This window comes from Equus asinus, chromosome 20 (genome assembly GCF_041296235.1).
Source record: "Equus asinus isolate D_3611 breed Donkey chromosome 20, EquAss-T2T_v2, whole genome shotgun sequence".
In the NCBI taxonomy this organism is placed as follows: domain Eukaryota; kingdom Metazoa; phylum Chordata; class Mammalia; order Perissodactyla; family Equidae; genus Equus; species Equus asinus.
In genome coordinates, this window is record NC_091809.1 from 25518745 (window position 1) to 25537956 (window position 19212).

The 19212-nt window shown below is 39.6% G+C and overlaps 1 long non-coding RNA gene across 3 annotated transcripts in view; it reads right to left on the minus strand.

Annotated features, from left to right (window-relative positions):
- The window catches only part of LOC106826957 (uncharacterized), a 61790-nt gene that overhangs the window by 10489 nt on the left and 32089 nt on the right, over positions 1-19212 (minus strand). Inside the window, exons 2-5 of one of the 3 annotated variants that reach the window (XR_006516074.2) lie at positions 16299-16421; positions 15798-15924; positions 15512-15597; positions 12757-15171 (exon numbers count right to left, since the gene is read on the minus strand). This is a non-coding gene — a long non-coding RNA (uncharacterized lncRNA). Of the gene's footprint in view, positions 1-12756; positions 15172-15511; positions 15598-15797; positions 15925-16298; positions 16422-19212 lie in introns of those variants that run through there. The other 2 variants (XR_011496197.1, XR_011496196.1) reach the window with 2 other exon arrangements.

The following is a 19212-nucleotide window of genomic DNA, read 5'->3' on the forward strand; positions in this document are numbered from 1 at the left end:
CACTTTGGAAAATTCATCTCTAACAGTTTATGTGTTCCTAGACGTGGCTGGCTCAGTCTTTTCTTCTCCCAGTAAGCAATAATTCTCTATATTCACCTCTTGTTTTGGGGTATTGGTCCGCGAGGTAATTTCAAATCTCTCATGGATCTAAGAAGAGGTTTGCTTTTCAGCTTGTTCAGTTTTTTCTTGTTGTCAAGATGAGAATGAGCCATCCAACTCTGTACATATTGGAACAGAAAGCATTCATTCACGCCTGTTGCTCTGCATTTTTCCCTTGTGAGAGTATGCCACTTTCACTTATTGATTGTACTGCTAGAGCTCTTGTGGGTGGCTTCAAAATTTTTCTTTTCTGACCAACACATCTAAAAACATTATCAAACAGATATCTCTGCATTTGAATTTCTTATCCTCATCTTCTAAAAATTCACTACACTGATTCTGACCAAGATGGTGGCATGATTAGTCTTCTTTGTCTCTCCCACTTTGAATCTACAACTAATTGGACATTCATCGCTTAACAAAGGATATCTATATAGCATCTCAGGATGCTTGAGAGACCCGTGCTGCTATACATCGGAAGGCGGACAGACTTCCCCTTGGGAGGAGGAGGAGATAGGTGAAAACTCTCCAACCCTGATCCCCAAACAGCCTAGTACCTGCAAGTGGCTTTCTTCCAGCAGACGCCCCCAGAGCATCACCATACACCAAGGGCAGGAGGGTGCACACACCAGAGGAGCGACGGTGGAAACAGGTGACCACAGCCCTACCTAAGGCCACCGCGATTACACCTAAGCCCAGGCGGAAACTCCAGAGTCCCACACCGGAGGCGGCAGGGAAAAACCTCTACTCGCCATTAGCGGAGAGGCCCTTCCCAGCATCCACAACGCTGGGAGGCTCCCAGAGAGGATCCCGAATGGGGCAGCAGCCTGCCAGATGCCACTGCTGGTCTCACGGACTGTGGCTGTCGCCCGGTCAGGGCACGAGGCTACCAGAGATCTCCTGGGAGAGGACTGGGGCTGGGTGGAGTTCCAGCAGCCGGCTCTGCGGCCCAGGGGGAAACTCCAGGGTTCTGTCCTGGCAGCAGGTAAAGCCTCTACCCGCCATTAGCAGAGAGGCCCCGCCCAGTATCCACAATGCTGGGAGGCTCCTGGAGAGAATTCCAAACAGGGCAGCAGCCCACCAGCTGATGCCGCTGATCTCACGGACTGCAGCTGGTGCCCAGTTGGGGCACGGGGCTACCGGAGATCTCCTGGGAGAGGACTGGGGCTGGGTGGAGTTCCAGTGGCTGGCTCTGCTGCCCAGGGGGAAACTCCGGGGTCCCATTCTGGCAGCAGGGAAAGCCTCTACTCGCCATTAGTGGAGAGGCTCTTCCCAGCATTCAGAACGCCAGGAGGGTCCTGAAGAGAATCCCAGGCAGGGCAGCAGCTGGCCAGCTGCCACTGAACTCACAGTCTCCAGCTGTCCCCCAGACAGGGAAAGGGGCTCCCCGAGATCCTGGGGGAGAGGACTGGGGCTGGGTGGCATTCCAGTGGCCTGGCTCAGTGGCCCAGAGGGAAACTCTACAGTCTCACAGCAGCCTCAGTGAAAGCCTCTGCACAGTACTAGTAGAGAGCCCCTGCCCAGCAACCACAAGGCTAGAAGACCCTGGGACAAAACTAGCATAGCTAGGTGAGCTAACCACAGACTGCAGAAGATGCCCATAGCTCTGCTGTGACCTATAGTGGACAAGTGAGATTTTGTGGGCACCGACAGTGACAGAGCTGCAAATATAGGTGATCCTGCCCCTGGCCGCTGGGAAAGCCCATAACACCACTGCAGACCCTAAGGAGGGAGCACATCTAGGTGGTCTGCAACAGTAGGCACCAGCAGCCTGAAGCCCCCTTGTGACTGCCCCCACAGCTGAAGAGGGACCCCACAGGACCACTGTGACCACAAGGAGGGGCCCAGGCCCAGTTAGCAACAGCTGATAGGGTTCCTGGTCAGTGCACTATAAACAGTATTCCCCCACCATACCAGTAGAAACAAGTGGAAGCAGTAACTAAACTCTATCTCTATGCGGAGGCACAAATCTACACCATCAAGCAACATGAAAAAATATATTAAATCTCCAGAACAGAAGGAAAATGACAAATACCCAGAAAACAATCCCAAAGACAATGAAATATATAACCTAAATGACGATGACTTCAAAACAGCCATCATTTAAAAACTCAATGAGTTAAAAGAGAATTCAGATAGACAACTCAACGAGTTCAGGAGCTATGTCACAAAAGAGTTTGATACTATAAAGAAGAACCAAACAGAAATACTGGAAATGAAGAACACAATAGAAGAGATTAAGAAAAATCTAGACGCACTGAACAGTAGGGCAGATAATATGGGGGACAGAATTAGCAATTTGGAAGATGGGAATATAGAAATGCTGCAGGCAGAGGAGGAGAGACAACTAAGACTAAAAAGAAATGAAGAAACTCTCCGAGAATTATCTGACTCAATTAGGAGATGCAATGTAAGGATTATAGGTATACCAGAGGGAGAAGAGAAGGAGAAGGGGACAGAAAGCCTGTTCAAAGAAATAATGGCTGAGAAATTCCCAAACCTGGGGAGAGAGATGGAACTTCATGTGACAGAAGCCAATAGATCTCCAAACTTTATCAATGCAAGAAGACCAACCCCAAGGCATATAGTAGTGAAGCTAGCAAAAGTCAACGACAAGGAGAAAATACTAAGGGCAGCCAGGCAGAAGAAAATAACCTAAAAAGGAACCCCCATAAGGCTATCAGCAGATTTCTCAGCAGAAACTTTACAGGCTAGAAGAGAGTGGAATGATATATTCAAAACTCTGAAGGACAAAAACCTGCAGCTAAGAATACTCTACCCAGCGAAAATATCCTTCAAATATGATGGAGAAATAAAAACTTTCCCAGATAAACAAAAATTAAGGGAGTTCATTGCCACAAAACCTCCGCTTCAAGAAATGCTCAGGAAAACCCTCATACCTGAAAAATAAAAAAAAGGAAAGGGGCTACAAAACCAAGAGCAAAGGAGATAAGTAGAAGGACAATAACAGAAAGTAGCAGCTCTCCATCAGAACAGGTTAGCAAAAGTTAAATAAAACATTAAAGATAAAAGGAAGGGAAACACCAAGAATAAATACAACCCTGTCATTTTAACCACAAACTCACAACACAAGAAAGAAGGGGGAAAAAATCTGACAATAACAACCTAGAAGGGGAAGAGAAAAGGGGTAGAAGGTTTTAATTTAAGGAAATAAGAGGCTATCAGAAAATGGACTATCTCATCTATGAGATGTTTTATACTAACCATATGGTAACCACTAAACAAATAACAAGAATAAAGACACAAATTACAAATAAGAAGACACCCAATACAGAAATTTACATACCTGAATTAGTAATCCAAAAACCATGGGATGAGAAACAAAGGACATGCAAGAGAACCAGAAAACAAGAGATAAAATGGCAGCGGTAGGCCCCCACATTTCAATAATCACTCTAAATGTAAATGGATTGAACTCTCCAATCAAAAGACACAGAGTGGCAGGATGGATCAAAGAACAAGACCCAACAATATGCTGCCTCCAGGAAACACACCTCAGCCCCAAAGACAAACACAGACTCAGAGTGAAGGGATGGAAGACAATACTCCAAGCCAATAATGAACAAAAGAAAGCAGGTGTCGCTATACTAATATCAGACAAAGTAGACTTCAAAGCAAAACAGATAAAGAAAGACAAAGAGGGACACTATATATGATAAAAGGGACACTCCACCAAGATGACATAACACTTATAAATATATATGCACCCAACACAGGAGCACCAAAATTTGTAAAGCAACTCTTAACAGAACTAAAAGGAGATATCAACAACAATACAATAATAGTAGGGGACCTCAACACCCCATTAACACCAATGGATAGATCATCCAGACAGGAAATCAACAAGGAAATTATAGAATTAAATGAAAAATTAGACCAGATGGACTTAATAGATATATATAGAACACTTCATCCAAAAACAGCAGGTTACACATTCTTCTCCAGTGCGCATGGAACATTCTCAAGGATAGACCATATCTTGGGAAACAAAGCAAGCACCAATAAATACAAGAGAGTTGAAATAATATCAAGCATCTTTTCTGATCATAATGCCATGAAACTAGAAATCAACTACAAGAATAAAGCAGGGAAAGGTGCAAAAATGTGGAGACTAAACAACACACTACTGAACAAACAATGGATTATTGAGGAAATTAAAGAAGAAATCAAATATTATCTGGAGACAAATGAAAATGAAAACACGCCATACCAACTCATTGGGGACGCAGCAAAAGCAGTCCTAAGAGGGAAATTCATTGCAATGCAGGCTCACCTCACTAAACAAGAAAAATCTCACGTAAGCAACCTCAAACGACACCTAACAGAATTAGGAAAAGAACAAACAAAGCCCAAAGTCAGTAGAAGGAGGGAAATAATAAAAACTAGAGCAGAAATAAACAATATTGAAACAAAAAAGACAGTAGAAAGGATCAATGAAACAAAGAGTTGGTTCTTCGAAAAAATTAACAAAATCGACAAACCCTTAGCCAGACTCACTAAGAAAAGAAGAGAGAAATCTCAAATAAATAAAATTAGGAATGAGAGAGGAGAAATCACAATGGATACCAAAGAAATACAAGGGATCATAAGAGAATACTATGAAAAACTATATGCCAACAAATTGAACAACCTAGAAGAAACGGACAAATTCCTAGACTCTTACAACCTCCCCAAACTGAATCAGGAAGAAATAGAGAATCTGAATAGACCAATCACAAGTAAAGAAATAGAAACAGTAATCAAAAACCTCCCCAAAAATAAGAGTCCAGGACCAGACGGCTTCTCTGGAGAATTCTACCAAACATTCAAAGAAGATTTAATACCTATCCTTCTCAAACTATTCCAGAAAATTGAGGAAGATGGAGCACTCCCTAACACATTCTATGAAGCCATCATCACTCTGATCCCCAAACCTGACGAGGACAACACAAAGAAGGAAAACTACAGGCCGATATCACTGATGAACATAGATGCAAAAATCCTCAACAAAATTCTGGCAAACCAAATACAGCAATACATCAAAAAAATTATACACCATGATCAAGTGGGATTTATACCAGAGACACAGGGATGGTTCAACATCTGCAAGTCAATCAACGTGATATACTACATTAACAAAATGAGAAACAAAAACCACATGATCATCTCAATAGATGCAGAGAAAGCATTCAACAAGATCCAACATCCATTTATGATAAAAAACCTCAATAAAATGGGTATAGAAGGAAAGTACCTCAACATAATAAAGGCCATATATGACAAACCCACAGCCAACATCATACTCAACGGACAAAAACTGAAAGCCATCCCTCTGAGAACAGGAACAAGACAAGGGTGCCCACTTTCACCACTCCTATTCAACGTAGTACTGGAGGTGTTGGCCAGAGCAATTCGGCAGGAAAAAGAAATAAAAGGAATCCAAATAGGCAATGAAGAAGTAAAACTCTCGCTGTTTGCAGACGACATGATCTTCGAGAAAACTGCAAAGAATCCATGGGAAAACTATTAGAAACAATCAACAGCTACAGCACAGTTGCAGGGTATAAAATCAACATACATAAATCAGTAGCATTTCTATACACTAACAATGAACTAACAGAAAAAGAACTCAAGAACTCAATCCCATTCACAATCACCATGAAAAGAATAAAATACCTTGGGATAAATTTAACCAAGGAAGTGAAAGATTTATACAATGAAAACTACAAGACTTTCTTGAAAGAAATTGATGACGACATAAAGAGATGGAAAGACATTCCACGCACATGGATTGGAAGAATAAACATAGTTAAAATGTCCATACTACCTAAAGCAATCTACAGATTCAACATTATCCCAATCAGAATCCCAATGACATTCTTTACAGAAATTGAACAAAGGATCCTAAAATTCATATGGGGCGACAAAAGACAGAAAATTGCTAAAGCAATCCTGAGTAAGAAAAACAAAGCTGGAGGCATCACAATCCCTGATTTCAAAACATACTACAAAGCTACAGTGATCAAAACAGCATGGTACTGGTACAAAAACAGGTGCACAGATCAATGGAACAGAATTGAAAGCCCAGAAATAAAACCACATATCTATGGACAGCTAATCTTCGACAAAGAAGCTGAGGGCCTACAATGGAGCAAAGAAAGTCTCTTTAAAGATTTTATTTTTTTTCCTTTTTCTCCCCAAAGCCCCCCAGCACATAGTTGTGTATTCTTTGTTGTGGGTCCTTCTAGTTGTGGCATGTGGGACGCTGCCTCAGCGTGGCTTGACGAGCAGTGCCATGTCCGCGCCCAGGATCCAAACCAATGAAACACTGGGCCGCCTGCAGCGGAGCGCACAAACTCAACCACTCAGCCACGGGGCCAGCCCCAAAGAAAGTCTCTTTAACAAATGGTGCTGGGAAAACTGGACAGCCACATGTAAAAGAATGAAAATTGACCATTCTTTTTCATCACACAAAAATAAACTCAAAATGGATCAAAGACCTAAAGATTAGGCCTGAAACAATAAGTCTTCTAGAAGAGAAGATAGGCAGTACACTCTTTGACATCAGTTTCAAAAGAATCTTTTAGGACACCATAACTCCTCAGATGAGGGAAACAATAGAAAGAATAAACAAATAGGACTTCATCAGACTAAAGAGCTTCTTCAAGGCAAGGGAAAACAGGATTGAAACAAAAATACAGCCCACTAATTGGGAAAAAATATTTACAAGCTACTTATCTGACAAAGGGTTAATCTCCATAATATATAAAGAACTCACACAGCTCAACAACAAAAAAACAAACAACCCGATCAAAAAATGGGCAGGGGACATGAACAGACATTTCTCCAAAGAAGATACAAGGATGGCCAATAGACACATGAAAAGATGCTCATCATCACTAATCATTAGGGAAATGCAAATCAAAACTACACTAAGATATCACCTTACACCCGTTAGATTGGCAAAAATATCCAAAACCAAGAGTGACAAATGTTGGAAAGGTTGTGGAGAAAAAGGAACCCTCATACACTGTTGGTGGGAATGCAAACTGGTGCAGCCACTATGGAAAACAGTATGGAGATTTCTCAAAAAGATAAAAATAGAAATACCTTATGACCCAGCCATCCCACTACTGGGTATCTATCCTAAGAACCTGAAATCAGCAATTCCAAGAGTCCCATGCACCCCTATGTTCATCGCAGCATTATTCACAATAGCCAAGATGTGGAACCAACCCAAGTGCCCAGCAACTGATGATTGGATAAAAAAGATATGGTATATATACACAATGGAATACTACTCAGCCATAAAAAAGGACAAAATCGTCCCATTCGCATCAACATGGATAGACCTTGAGGGTATTATGTTAAGCGAAAAAAGCCAGACAGAGAAAGACGAACTCTATATGACTCCACTCATAGGTGGAAGTTAACATATAGATAAGGAGAAGTGATCGGTGGTTACCAGGAAAAAGGGGGGGGCAGGGGGAGGGCACAAAGGGTGAAGTGGTGTACCCACAACATGACTAACAATAATGTACAACTGAAATCTCACAAGGTTGTAATCTATCATAATCTTAATAAAAAAAAAGGAAAAAAAAAACCTAAAAGAAAAAAATTTCACTACACTGAGTTCCTGTGCATCACCTGAAAGACATTTTCCATGAGTTACCTTTTGTTTTAGGTAATAATCCTACTCCTGACTTTTAGGGCTAGGATTACTACCCTACCTTAACGACACGAGACATCAAGACCATGTTGCCACATACATCAAGTTAATAGAAATGTTTATGACTCAAAGATATTTCCTAAGGAGAGTAGGGCAAGGGAAACCTGGTTCAGGTGACAAGTTCAAAAGGACAATGTATTGGCCTTTTAAGGTGTATAGAGAGAGAGGCTTTAGGTCTTAAAGGTCTGAGCCTCCCATCTGCAGACACAAAAAGCAAGGGGGCACGTGACAACCTTCATAACTTGTTTACCATTGTGGGCCTGACGGGGTGCGCAGGTGTCTACAGCTGATTCAGAGTCCAATATCGAAAACAAGGTCGGTGTCTTTATTAGTGTTCACTCCTGAGGTTAGTTGACTGAGTGATGCCACTATTTAAATAAATCTCATTTGAATGTTAATTTTTAAAAAGCCATGTGAAAACCACAGCAACATATTATATTTAAGATGCCAAAGCCTGAAAAAAAACATTTGAATCTAGTTATCCAAAAGCGTTGGAGAGATCCAGGAAAGTGTGTCAGAATGGTTCTGGAATTCTGTTCAAATATTTAAGTAATATTATTGTATATTTTAACTTATGTCATTTGTTGTGTCATTGGTGGCACCTTGCCAAAGTAGCCTACCCATACACAACAAGCAGCCCTTTCAGAGGAACAGAACTCTCCCTGGCTGGTCAACCAATAGTCCCCAGCCAACTAATCATCAGGTCCCCTGGCTGCCAGGGAGTTTTCTTTCATGGAAAACATCTCAAACATTAGCTGACTGCTTCATGTATTTTGTAGCTGCGTAATAGTGAGGCAAGATATTCCCAGAGTTCTTTATGCCATAGTGGGCAACCTTGGATAAGGAGTTGTTGCTACTGGTGGGACCACACAGCTAGATCATTGTCAATGGCCACGGGATCTGTAAAAATGTACAGATGTGTTTGATTCTTGGCCAGAAATTTTCTATTGCTAGCATGACTTCTGTTTGACTAATTGATCTGATGCTTGGGTCCATTTTTTGATCATGGGTGACCTGTTTGATCTAGGGACAGAAGGCAGCATCTCTGCAGTGGACTCCATCAGGTGTGGTGGTGCATGCTGTCAATAAAGTATATGAAGACCCTGATCACCCATGTGCTCCTAGGTGGCTGTCCAAGTGGCCAATGTGTCTAAAAAGAAATGGCCTCCTCCAGAATGGATTACATCAGAGAAGAGGGAAACACACTTCCTAGTGTTCATGAGATATTTCAGAGGCACCATTTTGGCCCTATGCTGTAAGTACCCAACTCTTCAATGAAGAGGTCTTTGACTAGCAAGACTGAGGGGTCCTGCGTTCATGGCCTAAGGCAAAATGGGAAGCTGGTTGTGGAGGATAATCCACTCAGGCCCTGGGAGGACCTCCATTTTCGTAAGGACTCTGTCAGTTACTAGCAGTGGCTTTTCTAATTGTGTGCTGTACCCACTGAAGAGAAGAGTTTCCGGTACAAGAATGCCTTGGGCAATTTATGTCAACCACGGGAGGTTTAGAGACTCTTGGATGCAAGATGGGAGGCTACTAAAGCCTCTATGATAAAGGAGTGAGGGGAGGGGGACACTGATGGTATTGAGTGTTTTTACAAAAAATTCTAGAGCCCTTTGTTTCCCAATTCAATGTAAGTCAATTTTGAAATGTTGTGTAAATAAGCAAGCAAACAGATCTGACAAATATGGGATGTTTGTGGTTGCTGTGGCTGACAGAATGTCCCCACGACATAGTTTCTAACACTTGCTTCTGTCACTCTTTTAACACACAGCCCCCTGGTATTGCCTCAGAGAAATTTTGCAGAGCAGGACATGCATGGATTTCTAAAGACATTTCCAAGTAAGCAGGCATGGAGTAGGCTTGAGTTGGGCAATGAACAGCTGGAAATGGTCTATGGATGGCAGTGAAAAGAACATGCTGATGCACATGAATGAGGATGACAAATAAAAAAGACAAGTAATAGGATATATTGGAGTATATGAGGAAGCCATTTTGTGTAAACCTAATTCAGCCTGACCTTGTCTTTCCAAAAGGGCCTGACCGAGGCCGTTGAGCATGCATTGTATATCTGCTTTAGAGATTCCCTATGGCAAGAACAAAGGCCCTTGAGATAAAGGTGCAACTTCTCTCCCCCTCCCAACGTTGGCATCTCCTTAAAGATTAAGCATCTTTCTTTAGGCTGGAAGCCGATTGCAGCGCTCATCTGTGACCGCCCAGCCCGAGGCAACACACCTGCCACCCTGCGGCATTCACTGAGACAGCAGACCTATCTGCTGTTTCCATCAATTGCTGTGCTGACAGAGCAGCCTCGTGACTATTGTAAAAGGGACATTTCAATCATATGTGAAACATACTCTTTGAGGGTATATAACCACTCTGTGTAACCCCACTTCTTTGGAGTGCTCTGTTCCTTTGTGGAAAGACTCTCCCGGGTCATAATCCTAAGATTTAAGCTCAGAATAAACTCACCCAAATTTTCATTTATAGATTGGTTATGGATTATTTTCGTCAACAAGGATATCCCCGGGCAGATCCTGCTTGGGATACACTTTCAAGTTTTAGAGCCACAGTACTTCCAAGGAACCTGATTTAAACTCAAAGACATATTCTGGGAGCTTCTCACTAAGGTCATAGTATGTGTTTGAGATGAGGGCAGGTGCAGCTCTAGAGCATGATTTTTAAATTAAGACAGGGTTGTAAGAAAGGACTGTAGAGGACTGAGTCCTTCTTCCCCAGTCCTCCAATTCTTCCTATGAAGGATCCCCCAGTGGTGGAAAGAAGAGTTGAACACATAAAAATCAATGTTCAGGAGAACTTAACATTCTCCTAGCATCTGAAAGCAAGCAATTATGTTATGTGGTTTCTAATTATTACACACATGGAATATATAACATATATAAATATATAGAAAATATTTTTAATGTACTCATGAGTTTTCATGAATGTGTAGTAATATTGCCATGAAGACATGGAAAATATATTATCCCAAAAGAACACTCTTTGGTGCCCATGCAAACAAAACCCCTCCAGTACATAAGTTAACACCAAGAAAAGTGGAAAAGATTGAACTCCTTGCTCCTTTAAACTCCACAGTTGTTAATGTTGTTTCCCACTCTTCCACATGTGCTGGACATCTAAGCATATGGAAGAGAAATGTGAACAGCAATATGGACTATGGGGTTTTGTCCATCACTGAAACAAAAGACATCCAGCCACTCTTATGATGAAAAGATGTTGAAAATTTCCCATTTTGCTTTTTATACTCAATTACGGTATTACTCCAAATGATACCCTCTCTCTCTGCAGCTCACCTCAATTGTTCTTAGATGATTGTCTTTGAACTTTCATAGCTGTTTTGGGGGTTTCCACTGGGAGATCACAGTGGACTAGATATTAGTGGATAGATATTACTGTACTCACAGAATACACTCAGGATGAGCTGCAACAGTGCAGATGAATGTACCTGATTTTCTGAATAGAAGAAACCCGGTTCAATGGAATAAGGTGCATATTCTGTAAAGCAGCAAAAGGAAAATGCCAGACTATAACAATTAAAATATTTAAATGTAAATGAAAATCCTCTCCTATCATATTAAACACAAAAAGACCCCACAAATATCTGTGGCCTAAATCAATAGTAAGTCTCAAGTCCCAGCTAACAATAATAATGACATCCTTACTCACCCCTACCCTCATCGAAAAGATATGTATATACACCTCAGCCTCCCTATTAGCTCATATTGTATTTTACTTTTCTTCTAAGACCTTATTTCCATCTTACAAACCAAAGCTTTACCATTTGTTAATCACCTCTTTTCCTGCAAACATATAAGCACCATGATTGTAAGAACTGGTTTGTTTCATGCCACTATATCCACATCCTACTGTGCCTTCCTTGTGCTAAATTGGGTACACTGACTCTATAGCGCATGGCAGGTGAGGGATGTTGAAACATTAGCATCAAGAGCACAGTCTCTGAGAAAGAAAGGCTTGATTGGCACAGTGGTCCTGTCTCTCTCTCTTGCTAGGTTTGCATTGTCTCACAATTTACCTAAACTCACAGGCCTCAGTTGAGTCATAAAGAAGATATTAAAAATATTACATACTAAGAAGTGAATTTATATTTTTAACACAGGTACTTTAGAGTAAAGAGTGTCTAAAACACCTTAGGAAATATATCAGTGATTTGATAAGGAGGAAAGGAAAAAGCTGTTCTAGAGGACTGGGAGCTGGATGCCTTCACTGCAAGGCTGTCTTATCCTGTTGATGAGAAAAATGTCACGCACCTCATTCCTCTAAGGCAAATGGTAACCATAATGGACCAAGACATTTATCAGGGACCTTTGTAACTCTATCTCTAAAAACGGAAAAAGATAAAATTCCAAGTCAAAAAATGACCAATATTCCCCTCTTCTTACTAAAATGACTGACTGTAGCTTCTTAGAAATTAAGCTTAACTCCATTAAATTGTTACTGCCTTCTGGAAAAAAAATGATTATGATTACCAGTGACAGAATAAAGTTTACCTCCACACAGCATTCAATACAGAAAAATGTCTTGCTTCCTTGAATAGCAATCAAATCATCTAACACAAGTTAATATCCTAAAAGAATTACTTCTGAACCCCCTGTTACTGATATACCTCAGTCCTCTAAGGTTTGTGGTCATTCTTATTAGAATGCATTACACCTCTCTCATTGGCTACAGGGGTGATCCTGTGGGCCACTGGCAAAGGACTGAGAAAACCATGATTTAAGTTTTTGATATTGAGAATGAATGAGAATTGTTTCATGAGAAAAATTATAACTGTAAATGGATAAAAAATAAAATTTGCCTAAGGAAAAAAATAACTGAATTTTATGCATATGATGAGCCTGACTCATAATGTAAAATGATTAAATAAAGAAAACTGCAAATTTTATCTGAAAATCCATAATTATAATGGAATATTTTAATATATCCTCTGAGAAAATAAAAAACAATAATATTTGTTAGCATATGAGGGCTTATAAGACGCTTGATAAACTATTTCTATGAAACAACCACAGAAATTTCACAAAAAAATGCATGTACTTTTAAACACATACAATCAAACATAATTAAAAATATTTTGAGGAATCATGTTCATCTATAAGTAACAGTTAGTCTTCCTGACAGGGGGAAGGTAATTCTCACACGGAAGAACCAGGTCAAGGCAGCCGCTGCAGAATGCAGCAGAGAAACAAACTCCCATGTCCTTCTTTTTGAATACGCCACTGTGGATGTCACGGTGAATCAGGAAAACATCCTGGCTAACAGCAGTAACAGCGGAAGTTGTTTCCTATATACCCCAGACCTTACATGGATATAATCTAGAAAAGATGGGAACCAGAGGATACTCCCAGTCACGCAAGTGTGAATTAGTTTCCTGGTGGACGCAAGAGGCCTTACAGAAAAACCCAAACTCTGATGGATTGTTGAGGTGGAACTTGTGAAGACATCAGCGGAAACCTACATCTCAAATAAACTGGAAATCAAACAGTTGGTGGTGGTTTTGAGGATACTCTTGACTGGAAGGGCAAAGAATCCAGGAAATTGGCTGGAAGATGGTGTCCTGGAAGCTCCTATGTATCTGCCTCTCTCCCTTGATGGCTCCAAAATGTCACTAATGTCTTCTTCTCTTCTGCCTTCCAAATCTCATGCAAGTGAGGCTACTGGTTAATTCTAACTGGGAAGTATAAAACTGATGGATTCTGGAAAATGTGGTTCCTAACATTACTCACAGGAAGGATATCTCCAACTCTAGCTTTTTTTTCCTGTCACAGGTCTCTCTTATTAATCAGTCTGTTCACCAAAACCAGTCAGAAGGACAATGAGCAAAGGCCTAAATGTGAATAATTCACATGAAACTATATTCTTTGATAATCTTGTCATAAATAAAAATTTATTCCAACTGTTTAAAAGCATGAAAAATGATAAAAGTTTTCTATATCCTCCACTGCAAAAAAAGGAGCTTTTTCAATTAAAAAAAGAAGCACAATATATATAATTGAGTAGGGATATCCTGGAACTGCCACACAAGGCCATGAGGAAAATCCCAACAAATAAAACTGTCATTTTTCAATGGCCCCTTAACAAAAAAAAAAATAAAACACTACAAAAAATAAACCTAATTGCATATGAGAAATACATGTCAATTCATGCTTGGATCCAAGAGGCTTCAAGAAGAAAAAATATTATTAACAGATTTAAGGAAAAATCACCATCTATTAATCTTATGTACTACTTGTAGAATTATCTCACTTCAATATTCATTTCTAGAAGTAATTAGTAGAAATCCACAGTCCAGTCGTGTACCTTAAGAAAGAGGCTTAAACACTATATATTTACAACTTTGATAACAACTCTTTCACAATGAAAAGTTTTCTGGAACATTATGCATGCATTAATTCCCATCAAGCTATCTCAAGCTGTCTCATGTTATTTACATTTATTTCTTTTTGGTGGGAGTTGTCACATTTTAGGAAGGGCCAATTGAAGACCTTCCCATGCTGAAGTGTTCTCTAGTGTGTCCTTTCATGCCTTTGGAAAGTACCGGGATCACAGAAGGCCTTCCCGCATTCCGCACATTTATATGGTTTCTCTCCAGTGTGCGTTCTCAAGTGTCTTTGAAAGTTTGTGTGACAAATGAAGGCTTTCCTGCGTTGCTTACATTCATAGGGTTTCTCTCCTGTGTGAGTCCTTTCGTGCATCTGTAAGGAGGTATAATATCTGCAGGCTCTCCCATATTCCTTACATTCATAGGGTTTCTTCCCAGTATGAGTTTTTTCACGTCTTTGAAGAGAACTGGGACAACTGAACGCTTTACTGCATTTTGCACATTCATACGGTTTCTCTCCAGTGTGGGTTCTTTCATGTACTTGAAGTGAACTAGAACAATTGAAGTGTTTCTCACATTCTTTACATTTATAAGGAGCATCTCCAGTGTGCATTCTCATGTGTCTTCGTAGGGTTTTGAGCCACGTAAAGGCTTTCCCACATTCCTGACACTTATAGGTTTTCTCTCCATTGTGATTTCTTTCATGTTTTTCTAAAATGTAGAGATAAACAGAGGCTTTCCCACATATCTTACATTTCTATGGTTTCTCTCCATATTTTTTTACTCAGATGGTTTGTGTTCATTGTGACACCTTATTGCCTATTAAGGGATGAATGATGCGTGAAGACTTTTCCACACGCACTGCATTCATGTGGTTTCACTCTAGGAGTTTTCTTGTTCAAAACGAGATTTAGAGTAAGGCTGAAGTTTTCTCCACAATCACTACCCTCTTCACTTTCACAGAGTCTCTACCTTATGGCTTCTGTGAAAAACAAAAATCACATTATTAATGATTTTATATTTATTATGATTTATAGAAATAGTGTAGGTTTTTCTGCCTCTCTGAGTTGTTTGAAATTCAATATACTGAATGCACTGCAGGAGGACTTCACCTTGCTATTATTTAAACAGTGAAATTCATATAGTCGTATAGGGTTATTAATACTGTTTCCAAGCAAACTCTTTTGCAAACGCTAAACAACTATGTCACAATTCAGAAAGGATTTTTAGTGAAAAATTTCTAGGAATAAATAAACTTCAAGTAGGGATTATTTGTTTTGTTTGCTTCTTTAAAAAACTTTATAACATACTAAGATTCTCACCTGAGACACTGTTTTCCATAGCGAGTGTGACCCACCTTAGTTTTCTCCCCTGGTTTCTGTACAGATCTTTGGTGTCATGATCTTTCCTAAAATGCAGATCAAGAAAAATGATTCCAAAGTATTAGAAATTATAAAAAAATTGATTCTAGGTCCATGATGAGCTGTGACCATGCCTAGTTTATTTACCAACATCCCCCTTTCCACATTCCAAATATTGGAGCAACATTGATGGGCAAGAAACACTTGTTCTCTCATTGACTAAATGAAGGAATGTCCTCATCCTTACCAATTGAGGCCAGATTCCTGAAGGTTTCCTGCATCACATCTCTGTAGAGTTTCTTCTGTGAAGGATCCAGTAAAGCCCACTCCTCCAGGGTGAAGGTCACAGACACAAACTCAATGACCACCGAGTCCTAAAACATCCCAAATATGTGTACAGTAAGGTGCATGAGACTGACAGCACAAGACACCCATATGCCCACTGTAGGAAGGTTATGTACGATTCCAAACATTTGTTTATGTATTTATGTATAATCTCCAAACATTTATTCTATGACTTGATCATCAGAAACGTACTCTGTACAAACTTCCTCATCAATTTAACAGCATCATAAACGCATAGAAATTACTTACACACTTTTACTGTGATCACGTTACATCTTATTTCTCTCTAATGGCAGGCTACAGAGCATGTTGGGAAATGACAGAAATGCTATACAAATGACACAAATATCATTTTAAGACTGTTGATTCCTTATGAGAAAAATTCCTTCATCTTATTACCCACCAGTTAGAGCACTCCAGGAAGCAGAGGGTGAAATCTGCATGAGCTTTCAATGAGTAAAATCATAGTGAAGAACTGGAAGCTATTTTGTCTCATCCCATCACCAAGCATGAGAGTCCAGGAGGCCTGTAAAAATCAAACTTTTAACAAAGCCAGTTGGTCACATTGTCCTAAAGTACTCCAGGCCATTATGAGTAATGAGATGCAGCTGGTTGAATGTAAATATTCTTGTGGGGGAAGCACTGCTTTTAATGTGTGTAATATTTATCAGACTCACTTCTCCCTTTCTCCATCCAATTTGATGGAGCTCAAAAGTTACTTGGAACTTAGAGTTCAGACATGAGGAAGAAGGCATGACAACTTACACCACAAAATCCCTCACTCCTGTGCCTCAGGGCTGCTTCCAGCCAATTTTAGAACAGATAGTGAGATAATAGTGTGCCAGAAGAGCCCTTTTTGGTCAATCCCAAACGGAGTATCCTGGGCCTTGTTGCCCTTGAGGGACAGGTTAAGAGCTTCAGGTTGCAAGGGAGTTCATTGAAGTTCAAAATAGTGTGAAGTTGAATTTGCCCATGACTGTAAAACATATAAAGGATTCCACAGTGCTTCCCTCTAGTAGGACATAGAGTCTCCCTTCTCCAATTTTAAGACAAAGTGTTTCCCAAACAGCCACTCTAGATGATGCTGACAACTTCCGGTCTGGCATTTAGGGAATTTAGAAGCTGTCATTCTCTACCTCACAAGAGGAAAATGAACAAATGTGAAATGAACAACTCTTCTTAGATCCATGACAGCACTGAAGTCATAGCGCAAGCGAGAGTCTACAAATTTGGGACAAAGAAAAGAAAGAAGGCATATTTTGAAATATGCCCCAAATATTCTGTTCTTTTTATTAACTAATTAATTAATTAACTTATTTATTTATTATTTTTTAATTGCAGTAACATTGGAATATACCATTATATAGCTTTCAGATGTACATCGTAATATATTTCGAATTCTGTGTACATTAGGTCATGTTCACCACCCAAAAACTAATTATAGTCCATCCCCTCACATGTGTGCCTAATCACCCCTTTTGCCCTCCCCCACTTCCACCAGTCCAATCTCCATTGCTATGCGTTTGTTTGTCGTTGATCTCACTCATAAGTAGAAGATAAAAACAACACCAAATACTCTGTTCTCAACAAGGCCTGTACTCAAAAAAATCTATTTCCCTGAGGTCTAATGCAAAGACAAAAAAGAACAAGAGACAGAAACCAATATCCACGAACCCGTTAGGACAACCTTTTTAAACAGAAGTTTAAAATACACATTATGGAAATACCTAAAGGAAAACAGAGACAGAAAGAAACAGAAAGAATAAGTAATAACCACCAATTTCCTAAAATTAATCATAGATGGCAAAGTCTAGATCCAGAAAGCTCAGAGAACACTAAGTATAAAGACACCAAAAATGCACCCCAAGTATATCATATCCACAACAGACAAAAATCAAAACAAAGAGAACATATTGAAAGAAACCAGAGGGGAAAACACACCTTAGGCATAGAAAAACAAAGATTTGAGTTAAACTGGACTTCTTTTCAGAAACGATGCAATGAAAAACAGAGTGGAGGGAAATATTTAATGTTTTGAAATTTAAAAAAATGCTCTCCTAGACTTCTGTGTTAAGCATAATTATCCTTCAAAAAATAAAGGAGAAATAAGGACTTTCTGAGACAAACTTTGAAGGAATATGTCATTAATACACCCACTTTGAATAAAACATGGTAAAATTCAGAAAGAATGTAAGTAATGAAGGGGAATATTAGAAATGGAATAAGTGCAAATATCTTTTCTCCTTATCATAATTAATATAACAGATTACAATTTGTTTAAAATAATATTAGCAACAATGTATTTGTAATGAGAAGCCTCTGGACAAGTGAAATAAATGACAACAATGTGACAAGGGACAGGGAGGGGGAAATTGGAAATAGTGTGTTAAGGAACACCTGCACAAGAGTGAAGTGGTATAGTGTTACTTGACAGTGGCTTAGTTCTAAATGTGTACTGAAAACTCAAGGGCAACCACTAAAAGAGGGTTATAAAAAATGTGTAATTGATTTGCTAAGAGAGGAGGAAAAAGTCAGATAAAATGCTCAGTTAAACCCACAGAAGGTAGAAAAATGTGGAAGACAAAAAGAAACAAACAACGACGGTAAAAATGGAAAACAGTAAAAAAGTTTGGTAAATATTAATCCGACTGTATCAATAACTACTTTAATCATCCATGGTCTCAATATAACTGAGAGATACAGTAATATCAGATTTTTAAAATCACATTTAATTATATATGTATAAGAAAGCCACTTTAAATATAAAGCCACAGATAGATAAAAGGTGAAGGGATGAGAAAAACATACCATGCCAACACTAATCAAAGAAAGCTGCCATAGCTATATGAATTATTGACCATGCAGATTTCAAACCAAGGAAAACCCAGAGATAAAGACGGCCATTACATAATGATAAAGGGGCCCATTCTCCAAAAAGGCATAGCCATCCTTCATTTGTACATGCATAACATGCATAAAATCCATATGGCAAGAGCTGATAGAATGCAAGGAGAAATAAGTGAATCCATTACTATAGTTGTAGACTTCAACATCCCCTTATTGTGAACTATAAATCTTGGTAGGCAAAAAATCAGGAAGGACAGAGTTGAACTGAACAGCACCGTACAACCACTGGATTTCACTGTAATCTATGGAATGCTGCAGGCAACAACAGCAGAATACACGTTCTTCTCAAGTTCACAAGGAACATTCAGCAAGACAATACATACTCTGGGACATAAAACACTCCTTAAGAAATTCAAAAGAACAGAAATCATACCAAATATGCTACTAGACCACACAGGTATTAATCTAGA